This window comes from Peromyscus maniculatus, chromosome 1 (genome assembly GCF_049852395.1).
Source record: "Peromyscus maniculatus bairdii isolate BWxNUB_F1_BW_parent chromosome 1, HU_Pman_BW_mat_3.1, whole genome shotgun sequence".
Lineage (NCBI taxonomy): Eukaryota > Metazoa > Chordata > Mammalia > Rodentia > Cricetidae > Peromyscus > Peromyscus maniculatus.
In genome coordinates, this window is record NC_134852.1 from 185,933,902 (window position 1) to 185,945,230 (window position 11,329).

Below are 11,329 nucleotides of genomic sequence, written 5' to 3' on the forward strand. Positions count from 1 at the left end.
TATGCTTTTCTGAATAGCTCAGAGAAGCAACTGGCAGGACCTATATGACCCTATATGAGTTCAGCCCTAAAGTTTCTACCCTCAGGAAGTTTCTCTTCTGGGAAGGAAATGCCCAGTATCTTGCTGAAGGCCTAGTTATTCTGCCCATCTCTTTAGCATGGCTTAAAGTGAGCACACCTCCCTTGCCAAAGTGGTTGAACCAGCCCTACTGGAATGTAGGTCTTCACCCAAGCCAGAGACCCTAGTTTCTTCACCAGGAGGTTCCACCACCCCAGACTCCAACAGAGGCACTGAACATCAGTTAACATGGTTTATAGGAATACAGCAGGACAACGTTAACACAGAAATCTGATTAAAGAGAGGTAAGTTAGGAGAATTCCTATTAAAGCAATACAGTGGAACAAACTGTCATGAACAACTCAGTGGCTTCTAGCAACAGAGTTCTTTTTCACGTTTACAAGTTTGTAGTTTGTCTGTTTCTGGATGAAATCACTTGAGTTTTGGTTCAAAGCCATAGGGTAGGTGCAAGCCTGTTCCACACATCTTCCTGGAAGGAACAACTTTTGGGATTATTCTCCTTGTGACAGATCCCAGAAGAAGAAAAGGCATAAACCACAGTAGCTTATTTAAACCTCTGCCTCCTTTACATGGCTAATTCAACTCATATGACCAAGCCTAATTCCATGGAATGGTTAGTTGACCTCATCTACCATGGAAGACTGCAAATCACACAGCACAAAAATAAATAAGTAGCCAGGGGTGCACAATTAAGAAAAATAATTCATTTTATCACACACAAGTACAAAAGATAAAATTGCAAAATAAACTACAAAATAAATCTCCCCTGTACTCTGTCTATACATTCTTTCATTCAAAGATGACTTTTAGCAATGTGTTTTGCACATCTTTCCAAGATTATATCACAAACCTCCTTTAAAATTAAGTTACCCACTTAATTTTATCACCCAATTATAGCATTCTATAGAGACTTTCCTTCATCTTCATCTTTGATCACTAAATTTATGCCTCCCAGCTCATAATCAAAAGCATCATTATGACTACCTCAAATTCATTATCAACAGACATTTAAACAGGTTACAATCTTTTATAATTATACCCAGTGGTATACTAATATAAGAATATTGTATATGTGTTCATGTAAATGTCATTTGTATCTATGACAAAAATAAACTGTGCAAATACTATTATATCTATAGTATAAATATAAAGATATCAAAATTGTTTAAAGAATATATGGAATTTATAATTCAACTTTATATTGTAATTATGGGAAGACTTTATTATTCACTATGAAGTACCCTTTTTTATAGAATTTTATATGTTTGTGAATATTCTATAAAAACTGACAAATGAAAACACAGTGAGAAATTGAGCTGGAGATAGAAACAGAGACCCAGTTAAGTTTAAAGGTGTGTGTATGGAAAGGGTTTTCATCCTTCACTGGCTGTCCTGGAACTCACTCTGTAGACCACGCTGGCCTCAAATTCAGAGATCCCCTGACTCTGCCTCCCAAATGCTGGAATTAAAGGCCTGTGCCACCACTGCCTGGCTCCTTCTCTGTCTTAAAAGCAAGGAGAAGGCAGGACGGCACTGAAGGGTGTCATCAAAGGGGACCTATTCATTAGACTGTTTCAAAGATCACTCTGGTTGCTGCACAGAAAGTGAAGTAAAATGGACCAACAGCAGATCATGAACAAACACGTAAAACTAAGACAGGCCCATCTCTTCCTGCTGTGCTATCCAGAAGAAACCATTTCTAGAGAAGCCAGAAGCAGTTCTGTGACCTGCTAGCAAGTCCACAAGCTGCTGGCTGCTGCAGGCACTCTTCTCTCAAAACCAGCTTTCCAGTCACATTTTTATGAGCCCTGAAGGGTGACAGTGATCACCATGAAAGTCACATTGTGAAATGGAACAATGCCTTTTATACAATGGATATGATGAGTATTATAATTTTATTACATAAATATTAAAATATTATTTGGTAAAATATACACAACAAAAACTGAAGCATTATTAAAATAGAATGCAGTGTTCCATGGTAATAACATGATGTCTAATGTATTTTATATTCTTATAGATGTGGTACAATTGTCCCAGCAGAAGATGACTCAAACATTAAATTTAAGCACACATGAAATTAAATGTAACCCATGCATTTTCTTAAATAAATTGTGCATCGGATTGTTTGTTTATAACTAAAATAGTCTTCAATATTAAAGCTTTGTCAGTTTCAGCAGCAAGTGTGTTTACCTGCTCCCTGGGTTCTCAACATGTGGGGCACGACCCCTTAGGGGGTTGAACAACTTTTTCACAGGAGTCACCTAAGACCATCAGAAAACACAGATATTTACGTTACAATTCATAACAGTAGCAAAATTACAGTTATGAAGTAGTAACAAAAATAATTGTATGGCTGGGGGTAGGGAGGAACTATATTAAAGGGTCCCAGTATTAGAAAAGTTGAGAACTACTGATGTAGAGAATTCTAAAGTCAAACCTTTTCTAGCTGTTTTCTGCATTTATGAGCCATCTTGTGTGTGAATTATTCTGATAACCAAATCAATAAGCTAAGCTGAGAGTGTTAATTTTATTTTGAAGGCCACCTCCTCTTGATAAGTTTCAACATAAAGCCCTTTTAAAATATTTATTTCATGTCCTGAAATTCAACTCTTACCTAAGAGTCCCTGGAAACTACTAATGGTGATCATCCAGTCATAACCTCTGTGTGGGGTGCAGAAGTCAGAATCACCAAGAGCAGAAGGTAATGATAAAAAATTGGAGTGGTGTAGAAGAAAAATTACCACGTCCATCCATGAGCTGTGATGCGGGGGTACATAGAATCTGAAAATAGTATTCTGGTTTAATTTTGTTTGGTTTGGTTTTGATTTGAGTTTGGGTTTTCTGAGAGACTGTCTTTGTATGTAGCCCAGGCTGTCCCTAAACACAATCCTCTTGTCTCCCAAGTGCTAGGATTGTGTGCATCACCACATTTGGCTTAGAATGTGTATGCTAGTGTGGCTACTTTCAATGCGATAAAATAAGGTTATGTAAGTGATCAAGATTATGAAAATGCAAATATTATGAGTGGTTTGGTACTAAAGAGCTCTTTAATTTTTTATGTTGGAATATATATCTCCATTTCTGTATTTGTCTAGCTTTTATCTTTTATTCCCTATTTTTTTTCCCACATCTCTCAGTCTTTTACATATAGCTTAAATATATTTTTTTGAGAAGGAAAATGCATTGAGTTTTCTTAAGTGTAGATGCCTGGCAATGTCTTTTGTTGCCCTAACACCAAGTGACAAAACTCCTTCTCTTCAGAAGTCATCACTCGAGTTTTCCTCCTGGACTTTGGCATTTTGGCAAAGAAGTCTGAAGTCACAGTTGTCGTTAACACATTTTTTAGGTAACCTGTTGCAATTCCTCAAGGAGTATTACTTATTTGTTCAAATGCCTTATGTTTTATCATTAAAATTACTATGCATATGCTGTCCAAATCCCTTCCTCGGATTTCCATTTTACTGTGATCTTTTTCCAACCCACAGAAGTAGGTTTTCTTCGACTTAAGTTGTCTGTGTCATGCATTTGAATATCTGTGTGTCCGCTTTTTGTTTCAGTCACTGGATTTAATGTGGTCTCAGAAAATCAGTTCTCTTCTTTGTTTTCTGGGCGTCTGCCATCTCCTCTGCCTTTTGTCTCTATAGTTTGGTGATAAATTGCTTCTCAGGGTTGCTGGAATTTCTCAGAACTTGCAGCCATGTGCATGTTAGTTTGCAGTGTTTGTATCTGTGTGTTCAGCTCTCCTGTGTGTTTTATCTTGTTCATTTTCCTTCTCTTCCATGCAATGAAATTTTTCATTACCAAAAAAAAATTATTCACACCTACAAAACTATATAGAAAACAATACAACAAATTCCTACCCTGCTAAGTGTGAACAGAGTGTTATACATGGGATTTCTCTCTCCACCACTCCTAAAATATTTTCTACATCATTTCATAAGCATCTCCATATCTTTATACTTGTAAATATTCAATTACAAATGCATTTGCACATCACATATGAGGGTGCATATTGTGTTTACATGTAAAATGTTACATATGAAAGGTACCTTTTGACAGTTGGGGTCTTGAGGTCCTGAAGTCCCCCTATTTTGGGGGGTTTGGGTTGAGTTGGGTTGGGTTTGAGATTACGTTGGCCCAGTGTAATTGCAGGAACCTTAAAAGGTAGAGGCAAGAAGGTTAAATTTAGAAATTGAAAGTTACAATGGAGCCATGGGTTCGAGTTGTGGGCTAGGAGCTAGGGAAAGAAAACTGTCTCCTAGGAGAGAAAGTTGGAAAGGGGAAGAAAGTAGATACTCCCCTGAAGTCTCCACATCCCTCTGATACCTTGATGGGAGAATCACAACCTCTACCCTGTATTAGAAAAAATATATGTGAATTTAAGTCTCATTTGTGGTAAGTCATTATAGCAGCAGCAAGAAACTAAAAGTGCAGAAATGAATTGTCTCCTCATGGAACTCGGTGCTGTATAGTATCATGCCCAGCATTGCAGTTTAGATCTCGACGGTCTCTGCATTGAAGGCTTGGTTACCAGCCTGACATGGCATTGGGAAAGAACATTTAAGAGGTGGGATGTGGTAGGAAGGCATTAAGCCTCTGAAGGAGACACTGGATACCTAGCACCTTCCTCTTTCTTGTTTCCCAGGTGCATGATGTGAGAGAATCCCCACCACATGTTCCTACCACAATGTTATACTTCACAACAGCTCCAGAAACAGTGAGGTTAACCAATGGTTGAACCTTCCAAAACTGTGAGCTTTTTCCTTTTCACAAGCTGATTATCTCAGGCATTTTGTTACAGTAATGGAAAGCTGAGCAATGTATTCAGATATCAGTGGAAATCATTCAGAGCCTCAGTGGTGAACGGCCTACAAAGGAAAACTAAACACTGCCCAGGGAACTCTCTTGGCAGCCAGAAATAATGGTACTGGTAGATGAAAGCACTCATAGAGGAATTTGGCTTGAGGCAGTGAAGCTATTTGCTAGGGTGATGGATGACTAAAGGGAAGCTCTGCACACCCATTGTCCTGTTTCCTCTTTACCTCGCCTCCCTCTGTACTGCAGAAGACTCCACTCCCGAGCCAGGCCTTCGGGAGCACGGGAACTCTGTACCAAGGTAGGTTATGCCTATCCTTCCTTCTGCTCTGAGACTGTACCATCTCTGTGTAGCCATTTTGCTCAATGTAGCTGGCTATTCTTGATTTTTTTTTTCAGTTTCTCACTGTTTTCCTTTTAAAGTTTTCTGCTAGCAATGGTGGCTTCTAAAACATATTTCTCAACTACAAATATTGGAATTTGGAGAACGTATTTCCGAATTACTCATCACGGTTATAAAAATTTACATTGTGATTGATATTTTTAAGTGAATTAATTGCATATTTGAGAGAATGAAGCAGTAAATAAATGCTAACCTGTTTCAGAGAAAGAGAGAACTGTTCATTTTATACTGTGTGGGATAGGTAGGAATGTCTGCCCATCTTCGTCTTGAACTGACTATGTATCAGAAAGAAAACAGGGAAGGAAGCAGGGCTCTTGGAACTGGCAAAACTCTTTAAGGAGACAAAAGAATGATAAACCTTTCTCCTAGGGACATTTACATTCATTTAAAGAATTCTGCCTTCAGAATGTTCCAGTTGGAGAAAGGTGCAGTGGGTAGATAGTCCTCGGTATGAAAAACTTGGCCTTTTCAGAAAACTGTGGTGGAACACGACCAGCACCAGACTGGATGACAAGTGACCCGAGAAGCCAGCTTTGGCTATCCACACAGATTGCTAAGTGGAGAAACTAGATGCTGACCAGGCCAGGCAGCTTTAGCTATACCATGATCTGCTGTTGGGGTCACCTAACCCAGTCTCCTCAACACAGTTTATCTGAAATATAATGTAGAGAGTTTGAGTAAGAAGCTTTCTCTTTAATCTTTTCCCACACAAGCCTACAGCTGATACTTGCCCTAATGATAATGATAATAACAACAATGAATGGTAACAACTTATAAACCGGCTTCTGTGAGCCAAAAACTACTCGCTATGCAACTTCCACACATATTTTACTTTGGTTTTACAACCACGCTATAAAGTCATTGTTATTATCAATTTATGAATAAGCACACTGAAAAAAATCAACAAATTGTCCAAGGAGCCATAGCTAGGGGAAGGTGTTTGACCCAGGTCTACTCAACTTCACTGTCCTGTTTTCTCTTCTAGGTAGGTTTCTTTGATGAAGAACCCTGTGGTTTTAGGCCTCAGTCAATATTGCCATATCATTCCAAACATATACAAGTCCCTATGCTTATTCCTATAATGACATTCAATTTTTTTTAAAGAAACCCGATGAAGAGGTTAGAAAGATAACTCAGTTGAGAAAGTACTTGCTGTGTAGCTACAAGGACTTGAGTTTGAGCCCCAGTACCCACATAATATGTCAGTGATTGTAATCCTGGGGGATATTGGGCCAGGAGGACCTGTAGGGCTTGCTGGCCACCCAAATCCGTAAGTTCCAGACCAAAGAGAGACCTTGTCTCAAAAAAAAAAAGGTTGGCCTGACCTGACCTGGGCTGGTCTACATGTGCACACTTGCACACACAAAGAAAGAAAGAAGGGGAGGGGGGAGAAAGATCTAGTAACATGTAGCATCTTCTCTCCTTTCCTGGCCCCCCATGCACCATTGCTCATTAGGTCTAATTACAAGTTTGAAAGATCAATGAGAGGTGAAGGAGAAACTAGTTTCCTTCCAGATTTTTAAGATCATTGAGTCTTTTTATTGTTATTAAAGTTTGTGAATTTGGGGGCGATTTGCTCTATTTTGTCTGGTGTGTATTAATATGATTAAAAATTTGCTGCATTTTTCTTGATGTGAAAATATACCAGGCATATCCCAGACGGTAAAACAGGACCCATTGGAAAGAGCTTCTGGGAATGGTGTCTGTCAGTGCTAGTGACGGGGTGAGGTAGGCAACCTGCCGGTGTGTTCTAGAAGTGGGCGTGCCAGGGCATCAACACAAAAGGCAGAGCACCCAAGAAGAAGGGACAGTCTCTGAAGATACACACACTGCTTAGAGCTCTTGGTGTGAGAAAATGGACATCCTTTGGGAGTCTCTGAACCTTAGTTAGCTGAAAGAGTCTCTGCTTCCTTCCTATGGATCCTTCTCCTCTTTCATTTCCTCCTTCCCATTGCTCACCTCAGTCTCCCTGTAGCTCAAACTCATCATAAATACTTGGGCAAATGATTTCCCTTTGTTTTGCCCAAGACTCTTCACCTATAAAATAACAAGCTGCTCCACCAGGTCTTTGCCTCCGCACCAGCATTACTCAGTCTCATAACTTAATCTCTTGCAAATCAGGGCATGGTGAAGGCGGAGCTGAGTAGCACACATTTCTCCTGACAGCCAGGAAGATTGCAGCAGCTGGCTCTTTAGCAACCGCCCAGAACTTGGCCCTTTTCATAAGGATTTGTGGTACCCTGTGTTGCTCTCAGGGTGCTACATACTAACTTTGGAAGCCACCTGAGGCTGGCTCTCCTCCCAAAACTCCAGGACTAAAATAATCCCCAAACATTTGATGTGCCACCTCAAAATGTCCAAAAGAGCAAAGCACCGCAAAGAAACCAAAGTTTTCTAATTTGTTAAAGCACTTAGATATATCAAAGAGGAGAATTATAGAAACTGTATCCTCCATTTTAAACATTTTTAAAGCAACATTTTCAAATAAAAATATCCCACATCTTCCAGCATGCATAGGATAAGTGAGTAGAAAGTAGCTAATATAAATAAATATACCACATAATATTAAAATGTATAACTGCTGCACATTAGAAAATATAGTGATAGAGAAGAGACCATTCTGGAGGTCTTCAGAATTCGAGGTGGGGCTGCAAATGGCAGTGTGCTGTTGTAAACCACCTGGCATGGACACTGATGTTCCACTTTGTGTGACTGTCTGAAATGATACCATCTGCATATACATAGCTGCAGGGTTTTTTTTCAATATTGATTTTATGTTAGATTGGCGAAGTGGCTGTGCATGGGAATTTCACTTGCACATGAATACAAAAAGAAGCCATAAGCATCAAGTCCTTAGAAGGTGGAGTCAGAGGCATTTGTGAGCTGCCCAATATGAGTGCTGGGAATGATACTCAGGTCCTCTACAAGAACAGCAAGCCCTTCTAACCACCAGGCCACTTCTCCCATACCTCATTGTCATTATTTTTTAATAATGACAATCTGCAAACAACTTGAATTTTATAAGATAACAGAGAAAGAATTACTCTAAGGCTCTTGAAGTTAACAAATTCTTCATCTAAGTTTTTTTTGCAGTTAGATGTAGTGTGGGGGGTGGGGGGTAGGTATGGGTGTGCACATGCGTTCAGGTTATGTGTAAAGCATGTTCCTCTAAATGGGTGGCATCTGGTGATAGATAGCACCTTCAAATTCATGACCTGTAAACCTGGTTTATGTGAGCTGAGTCCTATGCTTGCTAGTAAGAATCTGTAAATTATGAACATTTCCACAGGTACCCACCAGGTGCAAAAAAAGTTCAGTGTTTTTCTAAACTGGAAAACAAACAATAGATCCCAATGAAAAACAATTTCAGGAAGATTTGTCAATGGATACCACTACTGACTGACGAAACTTTAAGTACAAATTTTAAGTGAGAGTATGTGTTTTTCATAGATCTGTATACAAAGAATGCCGTGTCTCTGTGATATCTCAGCTTGTTTGACGTAATTGACTCTTGGGGGTGCACACACTTTGCTGAGGGGCTGCCCTGTGTATTTTAAGGTATTTAGTGTCATCTCTAGCCTCTGCCACTAGATGCCAGCAGCACTCCCTAACAGTGGCAGCCGGATTTCTACAGACCTTGCCAAATGTCCTTCCTCTGGAGAGCAAACAGCTCCAGTTGAGAAAGCCTGCTCGGGAACTACAAGATCTCACTAGAGCTACAGATCTCTGTTACATAAGATGAGGATATACAGGTGACTTCCATCCCAGAGAAATCAGAGAACACTTATAATGTGATCTCTGTAAAATTAATGACAAGTTAGAAAAATAACATTCAGACTCAATACCATTCTATACTGAAAAGGAAATTTCAATTGATCTAGAATCAGCTGAAAAAAATTCTGTGAAAATATTAAAAATATATGAAGAATATAATTTAACCTGAGGATGAAAAAGATCAGTGTGAGTGAAATAGAGATCCTAGAAGGGAAAAGTTCAAATCACTTAACTATGGAATATCCATAATGAAATACTTATGAAATAACTACACATCACAAGTCAAAGTTTAAAAAGAGAAAGCAAATGTGTTAACTAACTTGTAACAAAGTGAAGATCAATATCCATAATAAAGAAAAGACTCAAGGTGATTGTTCTTTAAAACATCAAGATGAAACAGACTAGTAACTCAAAAGACAGTCCACAAAAGAAAACTCAATATTTGAAATATATTAAAACATCGTAATCTGATCCTAGCTCAAGAAAATGAAAGCAAAATCACCATGAGGTGTCACCTCATGAGACTGACCAAATTATAGGGATTTTTGAAATGTTAAACTGCTGAAGGAAAGGTGGGGTCACGGTAATGTTTCTACCAGTCTTTTCAGGAACAATTTAACAGGATCTTACAGGATATAGACTGTGCATACCTTTTACCTAGTGTTCTGTATTTGTAAATGTGTCCTAGGATGATATTTTATATGTACATACAATATATAAAATACCTTGAAAATGTTTACCAAATTGTTAATGAAAATTAATTTCAGGGAAAAAGTTAGAATGTACATCTCTATGCATATCACGGTGCATATCAAGTTTTACACAAATGTGTATTCTATAACTTTTACTATATTACATAATTTCATATTATATATGCTTAAAATACAGAAATGAAAGTAGCCTGCTGAAGTAAGTACCTTCTGAAATCTGTGATTTTAGTTCTAAAATACTATGACTTAAGTCTAGTTTACAAATAAATTCTCGAAGGTAACCCACCATTTTTATGTTCATACCACAGATTCCTTTAAGAAAAGAAAAGAGGGGGAAGGCAAGTGTCATGACACACCCCAGCAACCCCAGGGCTGGGGAGGTTGAGGAAAGAAAATTAGAAGTTCCAGGCCAACCCAGACCACAGGAGATACTATCTCAATAAAAACTAAAACGAAATCAGAAAAGCTAAAGTGAAGATTGGAAAAGGAGAAAGGCCAGGCAACTCTTAAATCCCTCTAGGTGTTTGGTTCCTGACTTAGATGACTATGCTGGTCCTCCCAGAATCTTTTAATGTCAAGTGGTCTCTGGCTGTGAAAGGTTGAGTGCTCTGACCAAGATCGCACTGGCCTAGGAAAGGAGGGAGCCAGAAAACACAATTTAATCAACAGATGGGGAAAATGTGATTGCTGTTCTCTCCGTCAGAGATGTGCTAGTACCACGAGCTGATGGAGAAACACTGCTTTATCTGAGAAGCCTTGGGGCAGAGAGCGGGGAAGGGGCCACCTGGCAGCACAAGCCTTCAAACCTGCATGAAGCAAAACTGCTGAGCACGCATTCTGCATCAGGTTCTGCAGTGTAATCTGATGTACCCCTCCTGGCAGCCTTAAAAGAAGGTACCATTACTGTCACAGCTTGCAAATGAGGACGCCGAGGCTCAGAGACCGTGGGAACATGTCCCAAAGCCATCTAGGTAGTAAGCAATGACATTTGTTATATGACTTCACAACCTGTCTTAGTCACTGCCTACTGAACAGTGTTTGAATAATAGTGTTTTTAGAAGCTAGCCTCTGAGGAGGGAGAACATAAGCGAGATGGTAGGTGCTGAAGTGACTCTGAGATCCCTGGTAGGCAGAGATAAAGCTGCCTGTTTGGGGAATGTGGAATGGTTTCTAATACTTCATTACTGGAACAGAGTCTATGAGGAACCATGGCATGCTGGTTGATACAGCTGAGAAGATAATGGAGTATGGGAACCATGCTTGTGCAGGCATGTCTGAGAAGACAGGAGACAGATGAGCCATGCCCATTTGCCTGAATGCCTCCGAGTCTCCTGAGAAGTGAGCCATGTTAAAAGGAGTGGGTTGTGAGTTTGACTCAACATGAACATCTTAGTCATCTGATCCTGGGTCATTGTGATTCAGGTGACACAAGAACGTCAACCGTGTGTCAGTCAAATTGTTCCCATGTCAAACACCCAACTGGTTTCAAGTTACGTGTAATAGCCGAAAGAATCACTTTAATAAAAGTCAATTGAACACTAATTTG